Source organism: Papaver somniferum, chromosome 2, assembly GCF_003573695.1.
Source record: "Papaver somniferum cultivar HN1 chromosome 2, ASM357369v1, whole genome shotgun sequence".
Lineage (NCBI taxonomy): Eukaryota > Viridiplantae > Streptophyta > Magnoliopsida > Ranunculales > Papaveraceae > Papaver > Papaver somniferum.
The window spans coordinates 219,525,686-219,548,756 of NC_039359.1; positions in this window are offsets into that span (position 1 = coordinate 219,525,686).

Below are 23,071 nucleotides of genomic sequence, written 5' to 3' on the forward strand. Positions count from 1 at the left end.
ACATTCTCGAAAATCCCAAGTTTTGGCGGATTTCTTAGCAGACCTCCCCCTGGACAACGACGAAGAGATTAAGGGAATACCAGAAGCCGAGGAAGAAAGCAAGGATCCAATGGATATCCTCGAACCCGCGAGTCAAAGACAATGGGAATTCTTCTTTGATGGTTCCAAAAATAAGGAAGGGGCAGGAATAGGCAATGTCATCACCACCCCAACCGGAGAAAGGATTGTACAGGCACTTAGGTTAGAATTTAAAGAGATACCAACAATATCGTCGAATACGAGTCGGTCGTACATGCCCTCCGTGTAATAATAGAGATGGGGGTAACCGATGTAATACTGACAAGTGATTCACAGCTTGTCATACGAAAAATAGGGCTCGAGTACAAGGTGTACGATGAAACCCTCTCAACTTACATGGACTCGGTCCAAACATTGGCATCACAAATTCCGAACATCAAGTTCGGCACTTATGAAGGGATCTCAGGCACGCGGATGCCCTAGCATATATATCATCCATGCTGAAGGACAAAAGCGTCGAAGCTATTAAAATAACAAGGGTATACGAGCCTTCGATTGCATCTCAATTCTCCTTCGCTACCAATCAAGATACAGTGGAAGAAAATATCGAAGACCAGGTAGGAGAAGACATCCATAACGATTTTGACGAAGAAGATATCCTGTCAAGAGCAAATCAAGACGAAGACTTCAGCAACGAAGATGATTGGAGAATGGTGATCCATGCGTTTCTCGAAAAGGGAAGCTTACCCGCGGATAAACAAGCTAGGAAAATACTCTCCAAAGTAGGAAGATATGATCTTCGGGATGGGGTCCTGTACAAGAAATCCTTCCTCGGACCGTTACTACGTTGCTTATCCCGGAAAGAGGGGCATCGAATTCTAAACGACATCCATTATGGTGACGCAGGGAATCATAGCGGCATGAGATCACTAGCCGACAAAGCAAAAACGCAAGGATATTACTGGCCCACAATGATACAGGATGCCGCAAGAATGTCCCGACGGTGTGAAGAATGTCAGCGCTTCGCCAAAAAGATACACGCGCCGGCAACAATGTTAAATTCTGTAGATAGCCCGTGGCCATTTGCAAAATGGGGCATAGATATCGTCGGGCCTTTCGTCGAAGGATCAGGGAAAAGACGATTTTTGATAGTAGCCACGGACTACTTCAGTAAATGGGTGGAAGCTAAAGCCTTAGCCAGGATCAGAGACGTGGATGTGTTTACTTTCATATTCCAGAACATCATTTGCAGGTTCGGCATACCAGCAGAAATCGTGTCCGATAATGGTAAGCAATTACAGGGGAAAAACATAGACATGCTCTTCGATACTTTCAAAATAAGGAAGAACAAATCCACCCCCATATACCCTCAAAGCAATGGACAGCGGAAGCCACTAACAAGACCCTCGCCCTTATCCTCAAAAAACAATTAGACGAACATAAGGGGCGATGGTGTGAACAGTTGCACAATGTGTTATGGGCATACAGACAACACGAAGATCTGCCACGGGGAATCCCCGTTTCTCCTCACTTATGGAGCTGAAGCAGTCATCCCAACAGAGATCCTCATGCCAACCACAAAGACCGAAGCATGGGAGAAAAATCTCACAACAGACATGATGTTAGAGAGATTGGACGATTAGAAGGAAGAAGGGAAGCAGCATTGCAGAAGATGGAAAATTATCAACGAAGACTAGCAAGGGAGTACAACAAAAAGGTAAAGCTTCGAAATTTTGTAGAGGGGCAGTATGTTGAGAACAATCCCACAGTATCAACGAGAAAAGAGATGGGGAAAGTTAGCACCTACGTGGGGAGGACCTTTTATAATACACGACATTGCGGGAAACGGTTCCTACTACCTTCGCAATCTGAAAGGCGAGGTCCTCCGGCATCCTTGGAATGCTAAGTGGCTTAAACCATATTCCCATAGGAGCAACGCAGCTTTGCATCTGCGTGAAGAGACCAGAAGAAGGCAGCGTGACCGCTCTACATGTTTCTATCTCTGGACGAGGAATTGCAGGCCTCAACCTATCAATCAAACAAGCTTTCTAAAATTCAAGTAAACAAAACCTATCAACAATATTGGGGAAAGTAGTTAATCTACAATCTCTCAGGGCTCCCCCATCAGTGTCCATAAGTGTAAGACCAGGGGGAAGGCACCCAGCAGAAAGAGATACCCAACCAATCTTAAGGCAACGGGTCGACGAATGGGTGTATGTAAATATTTTAACCCCATATCCTAGAACGTTGCCTCGGCCCCCACCGTCTGGGAATCCTCTGGCCAAGGGTTCGCCAGCGGGGTGACAGGTCTCAAGACGATCACGAAGGTACCTCCCTTCGGTATCGCACCCAAACACTTAAAAACACTTCTTTTGTTTTTAGTGTCCTTCCTCACAATGCTTAAAATAAAACAAACAACTGCAGGTATATCAATGATCCATTTCATAAAGGTTGGTTACAAAAAGCGGCAAGGCCAATAGGAATACACATCAAAAAATTCTTTTTACAAAATACTAGCAAAATCTAACGGAAGGCTATGATGCGGTCTCTACTTAGATGATGCCGCCCCATCAGCAGGGTTGTTCCGAAGAGTTGAAGGGACGCTCCCACCAGATGAGGGTCCCGAGGAGCCAGGAAAGGGGCAGGTACTGGACGACGCGGATAGCTCTTCACGAGGCCATGCTCGGTCTTAAGGCCAAGCTCAATCTTCTCCAGCATCTTGTTTGTCTCCTCAGCCAATTGACACCGAGCCTTATGCATAATAACTGTTCGCTGGTGGGCTTGGGATAACAACGAAGATAGACGATTCACTTCTTTAGAAGCAGCACCAACGGCCTCCTCGCGGGATGCCGCCAAACTCTTAAAATGATTAGTCTGTTCTTCCTGCTGCGCTAAGGAAGATTGAGCCTTTTCAAATTTTTTGCAACGCGGAGTTGTCCCTCGAGCTCTGAAAAAGACAACACAAGGGAGTTAGCACAAAAAACACAATCACACTCGATGAAATAGGGTTATACCTTCGACACAAGCCGAAGCCTCTTCATACTCATTAACAACCGCATCTCGCGCTTCATCAAGATGGTCATATTCCGCGGATAATTTCTTATAATCTAGTTGAAGGTTGGTGAGAGTAAATTGACTGGCATCTAATTCTACCTGCTTCATCGAATCCATGTGACGAAGGTGGTTGACTTCGTTGTTTATCTCTGATACCCCTTTGCTAAGTCTGTACATACATACTTCGAGATTTCTCTCAGACTCAGCCTGGCGGGCTATTTCAGCGCGAGACGCAGCAAGGGCTTTGCTTAGAGCCCCAACTTCGGCTCTGGCATCGTCCTTTCTCTGGTAAGACACACATGCTCTCCTTAACTCCCGGAAAAGGAAGGGAGCGAGCCTTTCGTAATTCCTCTTCCAGAAGATGTATCCTAGACTCCAACAATGAAGTGCGCTCACGGGATTCCCGCAGATTCTCACGTGTCCACAGCAGCGTACCATTGAACAAAGTACGGTCATGGTTATACAGATTCTGCATATCAACCATTTGAACATGCCTTGCGCGCCATCCCTCAGCCCGAGCGTCCCACTTTTTGGCTTCGCTCTTAATTTTCTCGACCAGCTCTTTGATACGAGATTTTTGCCGCCCTTTCGTTTCGAAGCCATATCAGCTCGGGGACGCCACCCACTGGAGATAGGGTGGGGAGACTCAGACAGAACAACTAAGTAGTATAGAGGAATTACGACGAACTGGAGGTAAAAGAGGAAAAAGAACCAAACCTGTGAAAGCTGAAACTTGGCCGCGAGTTTGCTCTAACTCAGCGCGAACGGCAGCAAGCTCTGAACGAAGACCAGCCTCCGCTTCACCCAGCCTTTCTTTCTCTTAAGGCTTTTCTTCAGTTCTTCTATTTCCACCTCAGCCGCAGATAATTCCTTTTCTCTGTGACGAAGCTTAGCCTCCAGCTTCAAAGATTTCGCTTAAAGAATTGATACACACATGGTTACAATGCTCACTCCTCCTCATCTACACATCAAACGGCAAACATTATTACACCGAAGGATTCAATTGTCACGAAGAGATATACGAAGACTTACCTCCAAGACACGCTGCTGGGGAAACCATATTGGTACCCATCGGCTATGGCCATCATGTCCGCAACAGAAGTGGGAGGCTCCGATACGAGGGTAGCTTCGGGAACACTCAAGCTTTTCCCCCACATCTCAGATACGCGCCTCGGAAGATAGTTCCATCATCCGACGGGTATAAGCATCGGAATCCTTCTCACCAGCAACCACCGGGGCAGGATGGGGACAAACAGCAGACCCTTTTTCTTGAGCCAATCCATTATGGCATCCTCACCCTCAAACGTCAGCGAATGAGGGAAATCCTCGGAAGGCGAGTCAACCACAGACTTCCCCTTTGCTGATATTGCCCCATCGGCACAAGTTTCGGCATCAACATGCGCATGCGATCATCCGCGCCCTCATTCTGAACAGCAGCGTCTTCCTTACCAGAACCCCCGAGCACATCCCAATCATCATTGGGGGAAAGCAAAGAAGTCTTCAGGAAAATCGAGAGCATCGTCAAAGAGTTCCCCTGCGGAATAAATCCTGTCAAAGAGAACTCTTGAGAAATGGTGGGGAGAGTTTCCGCAGCCTCACCAGCAGGAGCAGACATATCAGCGATAACACTGCCGTCACCACCGCGGTATTATTTCTCCCTCAACACCATCACAACCCGCACCAATCTCTTCCTCGACATTAGGAGGGGAAGTATCAGTGCGTTCTTCCCCATCAGACATTTCCTCATCCTCGGCAAACTCTTCGTTCACCGGACTGGTAACTTCTTCATGAACCTCAGCCTCACCCGTCACAATGGTAGAAGACTGCTTCGGCCCAATCTTTTTCTTCTTCGACACCTGCAAACCAACACGTTCCACAAAAAGAGTTTTTTTTCAACAGTTTGATTTTCAAAAAAGGAGGGCGCGGCCAGAATCTGCAATAACCATACCTTGGCAGTAGTGGCTCTTCGGTGGAAGTATAGCACCAGAACCTTCCTCCTCGTCTCCTTCAACGACGTCGAGGGCATAAGGAAAGTTCATGCCTTCGAAATTTAAACGCCAGGGACAGAAATCTCCATAACGAGCAGGAGGAGATTCACGTGGCCTGCTACTCTCAGAAGGACGCCAACCGCGCGGACCGGGAATCCAACCGTACGCCCAAGGACCAACAATTTCAATAACAGTGGCGTGCCACTCATAATCATGGTCACGCTTGATCCTTTCACGCGGGGAAAAAGTTTCCGCTGACTAGACCCCTCGGTGCCTGGAACATACTTCAGTTTGGCATCGCTCACCTCACTCAACAGACGAATTTCTCCGCGAGGAGCAGAGAGGTTCCGAAGGCTAACACTCCACGGTTTACGGTTCCTACTATTTACATAATCACCGAAGGAGTTGTTGAAGTTTTCAGGAGTATACCATTCCCTCTCAGCGGGATTTGGAACGTAACACGTCATCGTCGTCTCCCCCTTACTCCGCAGATAACATTCACTCAGTGCACGGAGATAATTCCCCGATAATTGCGACACGGAACGACTGTGAGTATTGGTGGAAAAGCCTTCACGACCAGCCAGCACATCGTAATAGAAGGAATCACCAGACTTGTACAACGGCAGCATAAGACCCGCCTCGAAGGCTCCAACCGTAGTCAACAGGTGAAACTCATCAAACTGATACTTCGAGATGAGCTCGTAAGTAATATCATCCTCAGGGGTATAGAAACGAACCTCGAAGGCTTGAAGCTCATGCTTTTCCTTGAAAACTTCAAGGTCAATATGTTTGAACGTAACTTTCTTCTTGTTGACCGAAACGCTGCGTATTACCGGGGAAGCCTCATCCTCTTCCGCGGGATCGGACGTACCAACAAAAGCCTCGGAAGCTCTTCTTTTCAAAGAAGGATTCTTAGACGATTCAGCTCTTGGGACACCACCTTTGGAGTTCTTCCATTTAAAAGAAAGTACTGGAGGCGGCGGTAGAGGATGCTGCACGGGCACCACAGAATGAAGAGGAGGAACATCGAAGGCGCCACCACGAAGAGGTGTCTGCGTACACCTAGAGTCATCACGAGGACGAGAAACCGCACGATCGACAGCGTATCGAGACCCGGAAAGATTTTTCGAGGGATCCCCTTTCCTAGGAGGAGAGACCCTCGTCCCAGAAGAAGAAACTTTAGTACCACGGGGATCCATTTGAGACGGTCTAGAGAGATCTCCCCCAGGTGGATATGTATCAGACTCTCTGCGCGGAGGGGATCTCGCTATACTGGAAGCCGGAGTTTAATAAGGAAGCTGCGGACGGTCAGACATGGCTGCGAAGACGTACAACATAAACAAGTTAGAACCAACCACGAGGACATCACCAAAGATCAAAAAACCACAAAATTAGCAGTCCATCTCAACACAGCACAGAAACCCTAAACCTAGCACACATGCTTGAATTCCCCAAAACCCTAAAACCCTAAACTTAAAAGTCCAATCAATACAAGTGTCCCCCTCGACTTGAGACGAAGAACAGGGGAAAACTAGCATACATGCATTAAAAGATGTTCTTCATCACAAACAAGGTACGACAGCAGCAGAAATGGGAGGCTCTGATACGATCAACAGAAGAAAAGTTACAATCAACACAGCTTAAAACAACAGAAACAAAGAAAAAAAACCTTACCACCACAAACAGCAGCAGAAAGAAGACAACAAACCAGAAACAAGGAAGAAGCGAGCGTGATTAATGCTACGGTAGAAAGAATTTAATGGTTGAAGAACAAAGAATGAAGACTGACAGGGAGAATGAAATTAATTTTGAAGGAGAATGAAATTAATTATTCTTCTCTCCTTAATATACTCGAAAGAAAGAGAAGGAAGTTAATGGAGGAATGGGAAATGTGCCCATTAAATGAGCAGTTAATGCACGAATAAGAAACATGCCCAAGTATCTAGGAGAAGTTATTAGGAGAGAGGAAGAATATGTAACGTCTGTTTTCTTCAATGCTCCCACTAAACACTCAATCCCGAAGAAAAGGGGCAAATTGTGTGTAAATATTTCATCATCAAACACGTGTATATATGAAGATACGTGGAGATCATGCAGACAAAGTCATCAAAACACGATGACACACACCCATAGCCAAGAAGCCTATCCCGGCAACGTCGGATCTTTGCCCGAACCAATCTAAGGGAAGAAGTTAAAAGATGTACCGAAAACACGATGTACCGCGGAGCACCAAATAACTCCCGAAGAGTTACTTTACCTCATACCCAAAAGAAGCCAGGATCAACGGTGAAGAGAAGGTTAACTGACATGGACGTGACAGGGGCAGAAGACACTTGTCTGACACGAGCAGGCACCTCAACTACCCGCATTAAACACCCTGAGCAGCATACGTGTCGATCAACCCGTGGAACGAACGAGGATGGCTCTGCGTGATCAAGTAAGGAATGAAGACCTCCACGTGATGGACACAAGACACAAGAAGATAAGGTTCCAACGGCCCTCAGAAATGGGCCCCACACTCTAACCCTATAAATACCCCCTCTCCACCAAGAGTGAGGGGATCGGAAAAACTAGGGAGAGAAGGAGAGAGAAAGATTGTGAGTGTAAGTTTGTCCTTTACAATATACAGACCTACGTAAACTCCAAAGTCACTCGACTATCTCTGTAATCACCAAGTACATAGTGAAACAACAACCCCGTGGATGTAGGCCTTAGTGCTGAACCACGTAAATCCCAGTCTTATTTACATTTCAGTACTTTATATTCGCTTAATGCTCCATGAGTCTTTACTTTTATACTTTGTTTCTTTATCTTCCCATGCGTAAACGCCTTTCGCGATGTTATTAGACGAGGCTGTGATAAACCCGAGGGTTTTGAGCCAAGGAGTCAATGCAAATGTATCATCAGTAAGAGTCTGTATATAGAGTACGAACATTGATTGTGAACATGTAGATGCCTTCGTGATTTACGTGTTCACAAACGCAGTTGCCTTACCTCGGACATAATTAGCTGGGATTTGCTATATCCTAGTATGTTTATGAAATATTACCTATTTTTTCTGAATTATAAATCAACTTAATTAGTTTGTTATTATCTTTGTGTTTTTAGGTTTAAACACTGATCTAGACTAGTAGTAGTTTTTCTGTATGGGGATTCATTCATCCCAAGGCAGAGAAAATAACAATGAAGGGGTTCGACAAGCTTATTAAGAGGGTGATGGAGGTGGCACTGATGTCCACCATTGTTTTCATTTCCCTCTAACTAATACCTGGTGATTGTTGGAGTCTTGCAACAATAGAAGAAACGTCAGATGTATCAAACAATAAATATAAAGAACCGTATTAAACAACTCTACCACGAACAAATTGATGAGGGCAGAATCACAGGTTCAACAAGCTGTCCTTAACACATTAGTTCGCGGGTATATTCTAAAGTAATGATAAACCCCAGCGTGCGAAGATGTTTCCAGGATAAGACTGCCCGATATAACTTGTATTAGCACAATACAAGTTACCCACTCTTAAACTCAGCAACGGGGATAGAAGTAAAACGCCACACGAAAATAAAAGTAAGAAGATGAAGAAAAGAAGACCTAGAGATGGTCGCTGCTTGTGTGTTTTGAAAAAATATTTTCGAGTTGTATTTATAGGATTGCAAATCAAGTTAGGTTTAGGTTTTTTCTTATAAAACGAGTTTTGTTTCTTGTAAAACAATTAAACACAAAAAAAAAAGAATTTTTCTATAAATAAAACTCTTAAATAAATTATTTATCAAGTTAAAAAACTTGGAAAAAATAATTTCAAGTAGATAAGGACTTGGTGCTTGGTACACGCACATGGGCATGGGTCGAAACATGTATTTTTCGAGTTGTATTTATAGGAAAATTAACTTGCAAATCAAGTTAGGTTTAGGTTTTTTCTTATAAAACGAGTTTTGTTTCTTGTAAAACAATTAAACACAAAAAAAATAATTTTTCCATAAATAAAACTCTTAAATAAATTATTTATCAAGTAAAAAAACTTGGAAAAAATAATTTCAAGTAAATACGGACTTGGTGCTTGGTACACGCGCATGGGTATGGGTCGAAACATGTATTTTTCGAGTTGTATTTATAGGAAAATTAACTTGCAAATCATGTTAGGTTTAGGTTTTTTCTTATAAAACGGGTTTTGTTTCTTGTAAAACAATTAAACACAAAAAAAATAATTTTCCATATATAAAACTCTTAAATAAATTATTTATCAAGTTAAAAAACTTGGAAAAAATAATTTCAAGTAGATACGGACTTGGTGCTTGGTACACGCGCATGGGCATGGGTCGAAACATGTATTTTTCGAGTTGTATTTATAGGAAAATTAACTTGCAAATCAAGTTAGGTTTAGGTTTTTTCTTATAAAACGAGTTTTGTTTCTTGTAAAATAATTAAACACAAAAAAAAGAATTTTTCCATAAATAAAACTCTTAAATAAACTATTTATCAAGTTACAAAACTTGGAAAAAATAATTTCAAGTAGATACGGACTTGGTGCTTGGTACACGCGCATGGGCATGGGTCGAAACATGTATTTTTCGAGTTGTATTTATAGGAAAATTAACTTGCAAATCAAGTTAGGTCTAGGTTTTTTCTTATAAAACGAGTTTTGTTTCTTGTAAAACAATTAACACAAAAAAAAAGAATTTTTCCATAAATAAAACTCTTAAAGAAATTATTTATCAAGTTAAAAAACTTGGAAAAAATAATTCAAGTAGATACGGACTTGGTGCTGGTACACGCGCATGGGCATGGGTCGAAACATGTATTTTTCGAGTTGTATTTATAGGAAAATTAACTTGCAAATCAAGTTAGGTTTTGGTTTTTTCTTATAAAACGAGTTTTGTTTCTTGTAAAACAATTAAACACAAAAAAAAAAGAATTTTTCCATAAATAAAACTCTTAAATAAATTATTTATCAAGTTAAAAGTCAGAATAACGTTTGCTGAATATCTTCCACACCTAAGCAGTGGAGATTGATGTTTTATTTATACCCAAAGATATTCAAAGATTGTTACAGATTTGTTTCAGAGTTTAACAAACTTAAAAGACTTGTCATGCCGTAAACATAGGCTAGAGACTTTGGCTAATAACTAGGTCAGACGACTGACTTTGTTGAGAGTCTTGAGTAAAACTCTCTGCAGTATGCTTAACACCGTCCCTCAAGTTGTACTGGAGTTGACGAATGTGCAACTTGTGCCTGATGAACTGAAATCTCGGAGAGGATAACCCTTTGGTGAAGATATCAGCTAGTTGATCACGAATGCTGACAAACTTAACATGTAACTGCTTGCGTGCAACTCTTTCCCGGACAAAGTGATAGTAAATCTCAATGTGCTTTGTACGACCATGGAAAATAGGATTAGCAGCAAGATACGTTGCTCCAATGTTATCACACCAGAGAGAAGGTGTTGGAGTTGCAACACCTAACTCAACAAGTAAAGACTGAATCCATATGAGTTCAGAGGTAGCTATTGCAACACCTCGATATTCAGCTTCAGTGGATGATTTGGAAACAGTTTTTTGTTTCCGTGCATTCCAAGAAACAAGATTTCCTCCAAAGTAGATACAGTATCCAGAAGTGGATATCCTGTCATCTAAACATCCTGCCCAGTCTGCATCACTGTATGCATGTAGCGTATAGTCTCCACCAGGCGTAAAAAACATCCCATAGTCTATGGAGTGCTTCAGATAGCGCAAGATACGTTTAACTAGCTCCCAATGTTCTATATAAGGCTCATGCATATACTGACAAGCTTTATTGACAGCTACAGAGATTTCCGGTCGTGTAATCTGAAGATACTGCAGTGCACCAACAACACTGCGATAGAGTGTAGGATCCGAAAACTTTTCAGAACCAACCTTCTGAATCTCAACGTTGGATGCTAGAGGAGTGCTCACTGGTTTGATGCCATCTAGCTTAGTGCGTCGCAGTATATCAGAGACATATTTCCTTTGGGAAAAGACTAAGGATTGACCCTGGTGTAAGACCTCAACACCCAGAAAATAAGATAAATCACCCATATCCTTTACTGCAAACTCAGAGCCCAAATCTGAAATCAAATTATCCACCATGGTCGAGTCCGAGCCCGTAACAATGATATCATCCACATAGATCAGCACATGGGCAACAGAAGCTCCAGATTTTTTAATAAACAGTGAGGAGTCTGCAATGGATGCAATAAACCCCATTTTGAGAAGATGATTGCTGAGACGTGAAAACCATGCACGTGGAGCCTGTTTAAGTCCATACAAGGACTTATGCAACTTACATACGTGAGTTGGGTAGTTTGGATCAACATATCCAGAAGGATGTTTCATATACACTTCTTCTTCATGAACCCCATGAAGAAACGCATTTTCAACATCTAACTGACGTAGTTGCCACTTGTTATTAACTGCAATAGAGAGGACTACCCTTATAGTGCAAGGTTTTATGATAGGTGAGAAAGTTTCCCCATAATCTAAACCCTCTTGCTGATTGAAACCCTTAGCAAACAAACGATCCTTATAACGTTGAATTGAGCCATCAGGATTATGTTTAACACGAAAAACCCACTTAGAGCCAACTATGTTCATACCAGCTTCATATGGTACTAGAGAGTATGTGCCATTCCTGAGTAATGCATTAATCTGAGTGTCCATGGCACCTTTCCACTCCGGAATTGTACAAGCCTTGGAGTAACATGTTGGTTCCATGAAGTCAGCGTCACACAGCGGGTGTTTTGAAGCAGAGAGACACAGTATTTGTATTGGTTTAGTGATTCCTGCCTTTGATCTAGTAAACATCTGATGTCCTAGCTGCTGCGTTAAATCTTGTGACTGCATATCAGGTGATGCAGTAGACAGAGACGGCTGCATATTAGCTGAATGATCTGAAGGCAGCGGAGACACATTGTTGTGACCATGAGAACATGTATCTGGAGAAGCAGATGCTTGTAAAATAGGCTCCAACGTCTGTGACTGCTGCACAGTAACAGCAGGGGATGACTGAAACACATGAGAACTTAAAATCTCTGTGCTTGTAAATTGAGTTGGAGAACTCACCTCAGAAGATTGATGTGGATAAGGAGAGAATGGAAATGTTGATTCTTCAAACCTAACATGTCTATAAATATACTCCCTATTTGTAGGAAAGTGAAGGCATGTATAACCCTTATGAGATGGGTTGTACCCCAAGAAAATGCATGGTAAAGATCTAGGCTCTAGTTTGTGAGAATTGTAAGGTCTGAGACAAAAAAAAGAATTTTTCCATAAATAAAACTCTTAAATAAATTATTTATCAAGTTAAAACACTTGAAAAAAATAATTTCAAGTAGATACGGACTTGGTGCTTGCTACACGCGCATGGGCATGGGTCTAAACATGTATTTTTCGAGTTGTATTTGTAGGAAAATTAACTTGCAAATCAAGTTAGGTTTAGGTTTTTTCTTATAAAACGAGTTTTGTTTCTTGTAAAACAATTAAACACAAAAAAAAAGAATTTTTCCATAAATAAAACTCTTAAATAAATTATTTATCAAGTTAAAAAACTTGGAAAAAATAATTTCAAGTAGATACGGACTTGGTGCTTGGTACACGCGCATGGGCATGGGTCATGTATTTTTCGAGTTGTATTTATAGGAAAATTAACTTGCAAGTCAAGTTAGGTTTAGGTTTTTTCTTATAAAATGAGTTTTGTTTCTTGTAAAACAATTAAACACAAGAAAAAGAATTTTTCCACAAATAAAACTCTTAAATAAATTATTTATCAAGTTAAAAAACTTGGAAAAAATAATTTCAAGTAGATACGGACTTGGTGCTTGGTACACGCGCATGGGCATGGGTCGAAACATGTATTTTTCGAGTTGTATTTATAAGAAAATTAACTTGCAAATCAAGTTAGGTTTCGGTTTTTTCTTATAAAACGAGTTTTGTTTCTTGTAAAACAATTAAACACAAAAAAAAAAGAATTTTTCCATAAATAAAACTCTTAAATAAATTATTTATCAAGTTAAAAAACTTGGAAAAAATAATTTCAAGTAGATAAGGACTTGGTGCTTGGTACACGCGCATGAGCATGGGTCTAAACATGTATTTTTCGAGTTGTATTTATAGGAAAATTAACTTGCAAATCAAGTTAGGTTTAGGTTTTTTCTTATAAAACGAGTTTTGTTTCTTCTAAAACAATTAAACACAAAAAAAAAGAATTTTTCCATAAATAAAACTCTTAAATAAATTATTTATCAAGTTAAAAAACTTGGGAAAAATAATTTCAAGTAGATACGGACTTGGTACTTGGTACACGCGCATGGGCATGGGTCGAATCATGTATTTTTCGAGTTGTATTTATAGGAAAATTAACTTGCAAATCAAGTTAGGTTTAAGTTTTTTCTTATAAAACAAGTTTTATTTCTTTTAAAACAATTAAACACAAAAAAAATAATTTTTCCATAAATAAAACTCTTAAATAAATTATTTATCAAGGTAAAAAACTTTGAAAAAATAGTTTCAAGTAGATACGGACTTGGTGCTTGGTACACGCGCATGGGCATGGGTTGAAACATGTATTTTTCGAATTGTATTTATAGCAAAATTAACTTGCAAATCAAGTTAGGTTTCGATTTGTTCTTATAAAACGATTTTTGTTTCTTGTAAAACAATTAAACACAAAAAAAAAGAATTTTTCCATAAATAAAACTCTTAAATAAATTATTTATCAAGTTAAAAAACTTGGAAAAAATAATTTCAAGTAGATACGGACTTGATGCTTGGTACACGCGCATGTGCATGGGTCGAAACATGTATTTTTCGAGTTGTATTTATAGGAAAATTAACTTGCAAATCAAGTTAGGTTTAAGTTTTTTCTTATAAAACGAGTTTTGTTTCTTGTAAAACAATTAAACACAAAAAAAAATATTTTTTCAATAAATAAAACTCTTAAATAAATTATTTATCAAGGTAAAAAACTTGGAAAAAATAATTTCAAGTAGATACGGTCTTGGTGCTTGGTACACGCGCATGGGCATGGGTCGAAACATGTATTTTTCGAGTTGTATTTATAGGAAAATTAACTTGCAAATCAAGTTAGGTTTAAGTTTTTTCTTATAAAACGAGTTTTATTTCTTTTAAAACAATTAAACACAAAAAAAATAATTTTTCCATAAATAAAACTCTTAAATAAATTATTTATCAAGGTAAAAAACTTTGAAAAAATAGTTTCAAGTAGATACGGACTTGGTGCTTGGTACACGCGCATGGGCATGGGTCGAAACATGTATTTTTCGAGTTGTATTTATAGGAAAATTAACTTGCAAATCAAGTTAGGTTTCGATTTTTTCTTATAAAACGATTTTTGTTTCTTGTAAAACAATTAAACACAAAAAAAAGAATTTTTCCATAAATAAAACTCGTAAATAAATTATTTATCAAGTAAAAAAACTTGGAAAAAATAATTTCAAGTAAATACGGACTTGGTGCTTGGTACACGCGCATGGGCATGGGTCGAAACATGTATTTTTCGAGTTGTATTTATAGGAAAATTAACTTGCAAATCAAGTTAGGTTTAGGTTTTTTCTTATAAAACGAATTTTGTTTCTTGTAAAACAATTAAACACAAAAAAAGAATTTTTCCATCAATAAAACTCTTAAATAAATTATTTATCAAGTTAAAAAACTTGGAAAAAATAATTTCAAGTAGATACGGACTTGGTACACGCGCATGGGCATGGGTTGAAACATGTATTTTTCGAGTTGTATTTATAGGAAAATTAACTTGCAAATCAAGTTAGGTTTCGATTTTTTCTTATAAAACGATTTTTGTTTCTTGTAAAACAATTAAACACAAAAAAAAGAATTTTTCTATAAATAAAACTCGTAAATAAATTATTTATCAAGTAAAAAAACTTGGAAAAAATAATTTCAAGTAGATACGGTCTTGGTGCTTGGTACACGCGCATGGGCATGGGTCGAAAAATGTATTTTTCGAGTTGTATTTATAGGAAAATTAACTTGCAAATCAAGTTAGGTTTAAGTTTTTTCTTATAAAACGAATTTTGTTTCTTGTAAAACAATTAAACACAAAAAAAAAGAATTTTTCCATAAATAAAACTCTTAAATAAATTATTTATCAAGTTAAAAAACTTGGAAAAAATTATTTCAAGTAGATACGGACTTGGTGCTTGGTGAACGCGCATGGGCATGGGTTGAAACATGTATTTTTCGAGTTGTATTTATAGGAAAATTAACTTGCAAATCAAGTTAGGTTTCGATTTTTTCTTATAAAACGATTTTTGTTTCTTGTAAAACAATTAAACACAAAAAAAAGAATTTTTCTATAAATAAAACTCGTAAATAAATTATTTATCAAGTAAAAAAACTTGGAAAAAATAATTTCAAGTAGATACGGTCTTAGTGCTTGGTACACGCTCATGGGCATGGGTCGAAACATGTATTTTTCGAGTTGTATTTATAGGAAAATTAACTTGCAAATCAAGTTAGGTTTAAGTTTTTTCTTATAAAACGAGTTTTGTTTCTTGTAAAACAATTAAACACAAAAAAAATAATTTTTCCATAAATAAAACTCTTAAATAACCTATTTATCAAGGTAAAAAACTTGGAAAAAATAATTTCAAGTAGATACGGACTTGGTGCTTGGTGAACGCGCATGGGCATGGGTTGAAACATGTATTTTTCGAGTTGTATTTATAGGAAAATTAACTTGCAAATCAAGTTAGGTTTCGATTTTTTCTTATAAAACGATTTTTGTTTCTTGTAAAACAATTAAACACAAAAGAAAGAATTTTTCCATAAATAAAACTCGTAAATAAATTATTTATCAAGTAAAAAAACTTGGAAAAAATAATTTCAAGTAAATACGGACTTGGTGCTTGGTACACGCGCATGGGCATGGGTCGAAACATGTATTTTTCGAGTTGTATTTATAGGAAAATTAACTTGCAAATCAAGTTAGGTTTAGGTTTTTTCTTATAAAACGAATTTTGTTTCTTGTAAAACAATTAAACACAAAAAAAAGAATTTTTCCATAAATAAAACTCTTAAATAAATTATTTATCAAGTTAAAAAACTTGGAAAAAATAATTTCAAGTAGATAAGGACTTGGTGCTTGGTACACGCGCATGGGCATGGGTCTAAACATGTATTTTTCGAGTTGTATTTATAGGAAAATTAACTTGCAAATCAAGTTAGGTTTACGTTTTTTCCTATAAAACGAGTTTTGTTTCTTGTAAAACAATTAGACACAAAAAAAAAGAATTTTTCCATAAATAAAACTCTTAAATAAATTATTTATCAAGTTAAAAAACTTGGAAAAAATAATTTCAAGTAGATACGGACTTGGTGCTTGGTACACGCGCATGGGCATGGGTCATGTATTTTTCGAGTTGTATTTATAGGAAAATTAACTTGCAAGTCAAGTTAGGTTTAGGTTTTTTCTTATAAAACGAGTTTTGTTTCTTGTAAAACAATTAAACACAAAAAAAAAGAATTTTTCCATAAATAAAACTCTTAAATAAATTATTTATCAAGTTAAAAAACTTGGAAAAAATAATTTCAAGTAGATACGGACTTGGTGCTTGGTACACGCGCATGGGCATGGGTCGAAACATGTATTTTTCGAGTTGTATTTATAGGAAAATTAACTTGCAAGTCAAGTTAGGTTTAGGTTTTTTCTTATAAAAGGAGTTTTGTTTCTTGTAAAACAATTAAACACAAGAAAAAGAATTTTTCCACAAATAAAACTCTTAAATAAATTATTTATCAAGTTAAAAAACTTGGAAAAAATAATTTCAAGTAGATAAGACTTGGTGCTTGGTACACGCGCATGGGCATGGGTCGAAACATGTATTTTTCGAGTTGTATTTATAAGAAAATTAACTTGCAAATCAAGTTAGGTTTCGGTTTTTTCTTATAAAACGAGTTTTGTTTCTTGTAAAACAATTAAACACAAAAAAAAGAATTTTTCCATAAATAAAACTCTTAAATAAATTATTTATCAAGTTAAAAAACTTGGAAAAAATAATTTCAAGTAGATACGGACTTGGTGCTTGGTACACGCGCATGCGCATGGGTCTAAACATGTATTTTTCGAGTTTTATTTATAGGAAAATTAACTTGCAAATCAAGTTAGGTTTAGGTTTTTCTTATAAAACGAGTTTTGTTTCTTGTAAAACAATTAAACACAAAAAAAAATTCCATAAATAAAACTCTTAAATAAATTATTTATCAAGTTAAAAAACTTGGAAAAAATAATTTCAAGTAGATAGGACTTGGTGCTTGGTACACGCGCATGGGCATGGGTCGAAACATGTATTTTTCGAGTTGTATTTATAGGAAAATTAACTTGCAAATCAAGTTAGGTTTAGGTTTTTTCTTATAAAACGAGTTTTGTTTCTTGTAAAACAATTAAACACAAAAAAAAGAATTTTTCCATAAATAAAACTCTTAAATAAATTATTTATCAAGTTAAAAAACTTGGAAAAAATAATTTCAAGTAGATACGGACTTGGTTCTTGGTACACGCGCATGTGCATGGTTCGAAACATGTATTTTTCGAGTTTGTATTTATAGCAAAATTAACTTTCAAATCAAGTTAGGTTTAGGTTTTTTCTTATAAAACGAGTTTTGTTTCTTGTAAAACAATTAGACACAAAAAAAAAGAATTTTTCCATAAATAAAACTCTTAAATAAATTATTTATCAAGTTAAAAAACTTGGAAAAAATAATTTCAAGTAGATACGGACTTGGTGCTTGGGGAACGCGCATGGGCATGGGTTGAAACATGTATTTTTCGAGTTGTATTTATAGGAAAATTAACTTGCAAATCAAGTTAGGTTTCGATTTTTTCTTATAAAACGATTTTTGTTTCTTGTAAAACAATTAAACACAAAAAAAAGAATTTTTCCATAAATAAAACTCGTAAATAAATTATTTATCAAGTAAAAAAACTTGGAAAAAATAATTTCAAGTAAATACGGACTTGGTGCTTGGTACACGCGCATGGGCATGGGTCGAAACATGTATTTTTCGAGTTGTATTTATAGGAAAATTAACTTGCAAATCAAGTTAGGCTTAAGTTTTTTCTTATAAAACGAGTTTTATTTCTTTTAAAACAATTAAACACAAAAAAAATAATTTATCCATAAATAAAACTCTTAAATAAATTATTTATCAAGGTAAAAAACTTTGAAAAAATAGTTTCAAGTAGATACGGACTTGGTGCTTGGTACACGCGCATGGGCATGGGTTGAAACATGTATTTTTCGAATTGTATTTATAGCAAAATTAACTTGCAAATCAAGTTAGGTTTCGATTTTTTCTTATAAAACGATTTTTGTTTCTTGTAAAACAATTAAACACAAAAAAAAGAATTTTTCCATAAATAAAACTCGTAAATAAATTATTTATCAAGTAAAAAAACTTGGAAAAAATAATTTCAAGTAAATACGGACTTGGTGCTTGGTACACGCGCATGGGCATGTGTCGAAACATGTATTTTTCGAGTTGTATTTATAGGAAAATTAACTTGCAAATCAAGTTAGGTTTAGGTTTTTTCTTATAAAACGAGTTTTGTTTCTTGTAAAACAATTAAACACAAAAAAAAGAATTTTTCTATAAATAAAACTCTTAAATAAATTATTTATCAAGTTAAAAAACTTGGAAAAAATAATTTCAAGTAGATACGGACTTGGTACTTGGTACACGCGCATGGGCATGGGTCGAAACATGTATTTTTCGAGTTGTATTTATAGGAAAATTAACTTGCAAATCAAGTTAGGTTTAGGTTTTTCTTATAAAACGAGTTTTGTTTCTTGTAAAACAATTAAACACAAAAAAAAGAATTTTTCCATAAATAAAACTCTTAAATAAATTATTTATCAAGTTAAAAAACTTGGAAAAAATAATTTCAAGTAGATAAGGACTTGGTGCTTGGTACACGCGCATGAGCATGGGTCTAAACATGTATTTTTCGAGTTGTATTTATAGGAAAATTAACTTGCAAATCAAGTTAGGTTTAGGTTTTTTCTTATAAAACGAGTTTTGTTTCTTGTAAAACAATTAAACAGAAAAAAAAGAATTTTTCCATAAATAAAACTCTTAAATAAATTATTTATCAAGTTAAAAAACTTGGAAAAAATAATTTCAAGTAGATACGGACTTGGTACACGCGCATGGGCATGGGTCGAAACATGTATTTTTCGAGTTGTATTTATAGGAAAATTAACTTGCAAATCAAGTTAGGTTTAGGTTTTTTCTTAATAAACGAGTTTTGTTTCTTGTAAAACAATTAAACACAAAAAAAAGAATCTTTCCATAAATAAAACTCTTAAATAAATTATTTATCAAGTTAAAAAACTTGGAAAAAATAATTTCAAGTAGATAAGGACTTGGTGCTTGGTACACGCGCATGAGCATGGGTCTAAACATGTATTTTTCGAGTTGTATTTATAGGAAAATTAACTTGCAAATCAAGTTAGGTTTAGGTTTTTTCTTATAAAACGAGTTTTGTTTCTTGTAAAACAATTAAACAGAAAAAAAAGAATTTTTCCATAAATAAAACTCTTAAATAAATTATTTATCAAGTTAAAAAACTTGGAAAAAATAATTTCAAGTAGATACGGACTTGGTGCTTGGTACACGCGCATGGGCATGGGTCGAAACATGTATTTTTCGAGTTGTATTTATAGGAAAATTAACTTGCAAATCAAGTTAGGTTTCGGTTTTTTCTTATAAAACGAGTTTTGTTTCTTGTAAAACAATTAAACACACAAAAAAAGAATTTTTCCATAAATAAAACACTTAAATAAATTATTTATCAAGTTAAAAAACTTGGAAAAAATAATTTCAAGTAGATACGGACTAGGTGCTTGGTACACGCGCATGGGCATGGGTCGAAACATGATTTTTCGAGTTTTATTTATAGCAAAATTCACTTGAAAATCAAGTTAGGTTTCGGTTTTTTCTTATAAAATGAGTTTTGTTTCTTGTAAAACAATTAGACACAAAAAAAAAGAATTTTTCCATAAATAAAACTCTTAAATAAATTATTTATCAAGTTAAAAAACTTGGAAAAAATAATTTCAAGTAGATACGGACTTGGTGCTTGGTACACGCGCATGGGCATGGGTCATGTATTTTTCGAGTTGTATTTATAGGAAAATTAACTTGCAAGTCAAGTTAGGTTTAGGTTTTTTCTTATAAAACGAGTTTTGTTTCTTGTAAAACAATTAAACACAAAAAAAAAGAATTTTTCCATAAATAAAACTCTTAAATAAATTATTTATCAAGTTAAAAAACTTGGAAAAAATAATTTCAAGTAGATACGGACTTGGTGCTTGGTACACGCGCATGGGCATGGGTCGAAACATGTATTTTTCGAGTTGTATTTATAGGAAAATTAACTTGCAAGTCAAGTTAGGTTTAGGTTTTTTCTTATAAAAGGAGTTTTGTTTCTTGTAAAACAATTAAACACAAGAAAAAGAATTTTTCCACAAATAAAACTCTTAAATAAATTATTTATCAAGTTAAAAAACTTGGAAAAAATAATTTCAAGTAGATAAGACTTGGTGCTTGGTACACGCGCATGGGCATGGGTCGAAACATGTATTTTTCGAGTTGTATTTATAAGAAAATTAACTTGCAAATCAAGTTAGGTTTCGGTTTTTTCTTATAAAACGAGTTTTGTTTCTTGTAAAACAATTAAACACAAAAAAAAGAATTTTTCCATAAATAAAACTCTTAAATAAATTATTTATCAAGTTAAAAAACTTGGAAAAAATAATTTCAAGTAGATACGGACTTGGTGCTTGGTACACGCGCATGCGCATGGGTCTAAACATGTATTTTTCGAGTTTTATTTATAGGAAAATTAACTTGCAAATCAAGTTAGGTTTAGGTTTTTCTTATAAAACGAGTTTTGTTTCTTGTAAAACAATTAAACACAAAAAAAAATTCCATAAATAAAACTCTTAAATAAATTATTTATCAAGTTAAAAAACTTGGAAAAAATAATTTCAAGTAGATAGGACTTGGTGCTTGGTACACGCGCATGGGCATGGGTCGAAACATGTATTTTTCGAGTTGTATTTATAGGAAAATTAACTTGCAAATCAAGTTAGGTTTAGGTTTTTTCTTATAAAACGAGTTTTGTTTCTTGTAAAACAATTAAACACAAAAAAAAGAATTTTTCCATAAATAAAACTCTTAAATAAATTATTTATCAAGTTAAAAAACTTGGAAAAAATAATTTCAAGTAGATACGGACTTGGTTCTTGGTACACGCGCATGTGCATGGTTCGAAACATGTATTTTTCGAGTTTGTATTTATAGCAAAATTAACTTTCAAATCAAGTTAGGTTTAGGTTTTTTCTTATAAAACGAGTTTTGTTTCTTGTAAAACAATTAGACACAAAAAAAAAGAATTTTTCCATAAATAAAACTCTTAAATAAATTATTTATCAAGTTAAAAAACTTGGAAAAAATAATTTCAAGTAGATACGGACTTGGTGCTTGGGGAACGCGCATGGGCATGGGTTGAAACATGTATTTTTCGAGTTGTATTTATAGGAAAATTAACTTGCAAATCAAGTTAGGTTTCGATTTTTTCTTATAAAACGATTTTTGTTTCTTGTAAAACAATTAAACACAAAAAAAAGAATTTTTCCATAAATAAAACTCGTAAATAAATTATTTATCAAGTAAAAAAACTTGGAAAAAATAATTTCAAGTAAATACGGACTTGGTGCTTGGTACACGCGCATGGGCATGGGTCGAAACATGTATTTTTCGAGTTGTATTTATAGGAAAATTAACTTGCAAATCAAGTTAGGCTTAAGTTTTTTCTTATAAAACGAGTTTTATTTCTTTTAAAACAATTAAACACAAAAAAAATAATTTTTCCATAAATAAAACTCTTAAATAAATTATTTATCAAGGTAAAAAACTTTGAAAAAATAGTTTCAAGTAGATACGGACTTGGTGCTTGGTACACGCGCATGGGCATGGGTTGAAACATGTATTTTTCGAATTGTATTTATAGCAAAATTAACTTGCAAATCAAGTTAGGTTTCGATTTGTTCTTATAAAACGATTTTTGTTTCTTGTAAAACAATTAAACACAAAAAAAAAGAATTTTTCCATAAATAAAACTCTTAAATAAATTATTTATCAAGTTAAAAAACTTGGGAAAAATAATTTCAAGTAGATACGGTCTTGGTGCTTGGTACACGCGCATGGGCATGGGTCGAAACATGTATTTTTCGAGTTGTATTTATAGGAAAATTAACTTGCAAATCAAGTTATGTTTAAGTTTTTTCTTATAAAACGAGTTTTATTTCTTTTAAAACAATTAAACACAAAAAAAATAATTTTTCCATAAATAAAACTCTTAAATAAATTATTTATCAAGGTAAAAAACTTTGAAAAAATAGTTTCAAGTAGATACGGACTTGGTGCTTGGTACACGCGCATGGGCATGGGTTGAAACATGTATTTTTCGAATTGTATTTATAGCAAAATTAACTTGCAAATCAAGTTAGGTTTCGATTTGTTCTTATAAAACGATTTTTGTTTCTTGTAAAACAATTAAACACAAAAAAAAAGAATTTTTCCATAAATAAAACTCTTAAATAAATTATTTATCAAGTTAAAAAACTTGGAAAAAATAATTTCAAGTAGATACGGACTTGATGCTTGGTACACGCGCATGTGCATGGGTCGAAACATGTATTTTTCGAGTTGTATTTATAGGAAAATTAACTTGCAAATCAAGTTAGGTTTAAGTTTTTTCTTATAAAACGAGTTTTGTTTCTTGTAAAACAATTAAACACAAAAAAAAATAATTTTTCAATAAATAAAACTCTTAAATAAATTATTTATCAAGGTAAAAAACTTGGAAAAAATAATTTAAAGTAGATACGGTCTTGGTGCTTGGTACACGCGCATGGGCATGGGTCGAAACATGTATTTTTCGAGTTGTATTTAT